Source organism: Gouania willdenowi, chromosome 19 (assembly GCF_900634775.1).
Source record: "Gouania willdenowi chromosome 19, fGouWil2.1, whole genome shotgun sequence".
Lineage (NCBI taxonomy): Eukaryota > Metazoa > Chordata > Actinopteri > Blenniiformes > Gobiesocidae > Gouania > Gouania willdenowi.
Genome location: NC_041062.1, coordinates 4,595,169 through 4,599,389, shown reverse-complemented (window position 1 = coordinate 4,599,389; position 4,221 = coordinate 4,595,169).

Sequence of the window (4,221 nt, the reverse complement as noted above, 5' to 3'; positions counted from 1 at the left end):
TGACAATAAGCACCAAAATAAAACACTTTAGTCCTCGTTAGCAAACAGAAATGTACCTGGGGTTATTTACACTGATTGCAAGCCCACTTCCGTAACCGTTGAGCCCCCACAACAAACTTTTGGAGTTACGTTGAAATGATAATACAGACAAACACACATCATACTTAGTTTGTTTGCTCGTATTATTGGAGTTTAGTTTGGTTTTGATGAATTAATACCTTTTAATGCTTTAAGCCTAATGTGGGGGCTTGTCCAGGTCCCAGGCTGACAGAAGTACCAACAGTGTGTCATGGAGGGGGAGTGTGTTGGTTGGAAATGCTCTTTTATACTCCAGAAGCATCGACACAGGCATCCCCAATCTGTGTTTAGGCCACGCCCCCATTACATGCAGGGGAGGGAAAAGGCACATATCATCATTATGGACAGTATTATTTATAACTGTTCAAAATGAGTGTGAAGTTAGATTAAAGGATAAAGAACATACCAGTAAGGACAGGGTCATATTGAAGTGAATTCAAACCAAGCAGAATAAATATTTTATATTGGTACGTAAGCCTTAATTTACTGTCAAGTACACATCCTTGTGGTATTTGAGTAAATTGCTCTGATAACCCTGTAAACAAAAGAAAAGGTCCATGCCAAACAAAGTGACGATAAAGAGAAGAGAAAATATATTTACAGCTATTTTCTACTCAAATGTCACCCTTGAACTAAACCAACAGGTGTTTTCAAGCAGGTGATAATCAAAAGTAAATTCGTTGCAACGCAGCTCCCTTGCGTTGAATAATGTACTTGTAACTCAAGGTCAATGATGTTAGCTCTGGTACGCTGCCTGTGCTAATAAAGCTGTCAAAAAAGTCTTTAGGGACATTTCAAACACTTTTAACCAACTAACAGAATGTGCTAAAGAAATTATTTAAAACATATATGACTTATTTGAACCTGATCATGTAAACTATTGAAGTATTTGTGTTTTCTTGTCATTTCTGCTTTACAAAAAAAATAATAAAAATACAGATGTAGAAGTGCATATCTGAGATCATGCATAGTATCAATATCACTGAAGATTATGCCAACAAAGTGAGGATTTCAAAAGATATGAGTCAAAAGTAAAGTCTTGAACTTCTTGTAAAACAAATCAAAAAGTGTGTCAATTCAAATATATCTACAATGAGACATTTAATGTATTTATTTATTTGAATTAGGACGTTAAGTATTAATCAATGTGTCCGCAAACAGCATCAACATAAATATACCGGAGTTAGCGCAATAGCTACATTTAATTCGTTGTCCTAAGAAAGGTAAACATGATATTACATACAGTTAAACAATGAGACAAACATTAAACTGACTGACGACAGAAAACATGTTACCACATATGCTATTTACAATAAAACACAGCCATCAGGAGTTATTAGAGTACAATACTATGCCTGCGAAGTTTGTGGAATGACTGTGAATAATCCAGTGTTGTTGTACAGTATTTCCCTCAGGAGTGGGAGCTTAATATACTCTAACTGTCATATTTGAAATGCATCCGAGCCTCCCATCCATCTGAGACCTCACATGTCTCCATGGAGATGAGAGACAGAAAAAGGCTTCTCGTGACAAGATGACAAATCTCACCTCTTATACAGCCTTGTTTTGTTTTCTCTCCTACATAGATCCACAAGAGTGGAAAGTTCTCTTCATATGATTTAATCTTTATTCATTCATTGAAAGGCTTGAATCAGCCAATAAGGCCTGAGTGATGTGGTATTTGTCAGCTGTGAAAACAGACGTCAATACATCCTTTCACGGCAAGGAGATCCAAGAACCAGTCCAATAATGAGTGGTTGAGCTGAGGAAGAGGAAGAACCGCTGGCTACGGTCGAAGCCTTTCCTCACGTCAACAGATAACAATGACAAAACTTTTGGCTGGAAATCTTCAGCAGAAGCTGGGTAGAATCTGGATTCCTCTCTGATGTTCCACTGTCCTGTCATTTCATTAGTGTAATGACCCATCGATTTAACATTTATGCTACAAATTGTAACACGTCTGGCCAGGGACCAAGTCAATCACAGGCAGGCCTGGTGGCAAATCTTGGCAAAAGAAGGTGATTAAACAGACTTGGAAGAGCCGGGGGCGTTTGTTATCCTAACCTGGAAAACAGGATTTAGCCCGCTAGCCCACGGCTAACCATGCTCCGTGCTTCAAACGCCGAGGTGGTTAAAGGCAGCAGAGTGCGACCCACCATAACGCTGCACATTAGGACAGATGGAGTTTGTGGCAGAGGGATGTGCTTGGCTCAAAGTTGGAGCAACAGATGGACTTGGTGTGTTCACAGTGATTCCCTATCCAACAGGAAAAGCTTGAGATACTGATCCCTCTTGTTTGTGGTGAAGTAGTTTTGGTTCTCCATCAGCACAGGCTTTAATCTGCCATTGTGTTTCCAACATGGAGAGAAAAACTAAGGGTTTTCTCTATATATTTCATACTTTATATACATATAATGTGCATTTTAATGTTTTTTATGACAAATTATCTTTCCTCTTTATCCAGTAAATATTTATCCTGCCACTTTAATGAATATATGCAGTAGTAACCTGTAGCTTTTAGGATTTCCACTCTCTCTGTATGTCCATCAGTCTTCATTTGGTTGACTAAAGATTTTTGTCAACAGAATTTTTTTAAGTGACAATAATGAGACTTTAACTAATTAACAAAAATACACGTGAGCCAAAACTATATCAAAATACATTTTTATAATGGACAAAATCCAGTCAGAACTAAGTTTATTTTTGTAAGGTTTCCATTAAAAACTACTTTTGAAATACGAGACAAGCTGGTAAGTGTTCTGGAAAGCTAATGCTATACAAGTGCTAATGGTAGTTTAATGCTTAGCTTATGCCGGGTTTATGCTAATCTAATGTTAATGCTAATGCTAAGTTTATGACACGTTAATGTTCGGTTAATATTGATGCTAATGCTAGGTTAACATTAATTCTTCATGTTAGGTTAATGCTAGGCTAAGTTAATGCAAGGCTAAAGTAATGCTAATGCAAGGCTAATGCTGTAAAAAGCTAATGTAATTTTTAATGCCATGTTAATGCTATGCTAATGCAAAGCTAACACTAGGTTAATGCTAATGCTACATTAATGCTAATGCTATGTTAATTCTATGTTAATGCTAGGTTAACACAAGGTTAATGCTAATGCAAAGACGGCTCATGTGGTTTTACGCATTGATCACATTGTGTATTTACAAATTTTCTTACCATCACATATCGGGTAAATCAATGGTTATTGAACCTTTTAAAAAATGCATAATCTTTTTGCTTGATATTAAAATATCAATGTCATTTAGCTGACTAAAACTAGACTATTAGACTATGAAATAGTCCTGATGACTAATAAATCACTATTTTTGTTATAAATACACACAGAGGCTATCAATTGCTTTCTACAAATTGTGTTGTATCACTAATAACGCAGCACTTTGTAGTAAGTTGTGTTATATTTATTATTCTGCACCAAACACGACACTTACCGCATTGAGCTTATCTACCATTTCTATGTGAATGCAGTCGGAGAAAAGGTGGATAAATGAACATGTAGGATATCGAGGAAGAAAAAAAAAAGATCTGACCTTTCCATCGACATGTTGTCTCTCATTACGTCAGATAGCAACGGCAGGTAACAACCGACATGCCTGTTTCAGTTGGCTGCAGCTCCGAAGGCTCCTCAAAGATTGCCGTTTGTCCCCCATTCATCTCACACACATATTGGCATTTCTGAGGTGCTTGGTGGTAATTGTCAGCCACATTGCGGCCCCTCATTTGTTTCACTGACATTTGCCTTTAGTTGATTGTGTATTTAACAGGCAAAGGAAAGCAAAATTAATTGGAGAGATGCTCTAATCTGTCTGCTTGAAATGTCATCCCTGTATGGCCATGCCTTCATTGAAACTGTGACACAGGGTTGAAAACAGAAGGCCAAAATAAAAGGAAAGAGGGGAATCTGTGAAGGACAAAATGGGTTAACACCACGGTTGGGGTCAATTATAATTGTAATCGCGTATTTGAGTTTCGATAATTGTAATTGCCATGAAAGTGCCATAAATAATTGTCAATTATAATTTAATGCAAAACTGGGGAACCATGTTACAGCTCTACACATACAGTATGTAGTTAACAATTATTAAAATAGGATTCATATCAAGCTTTCCCACATTTTACCAA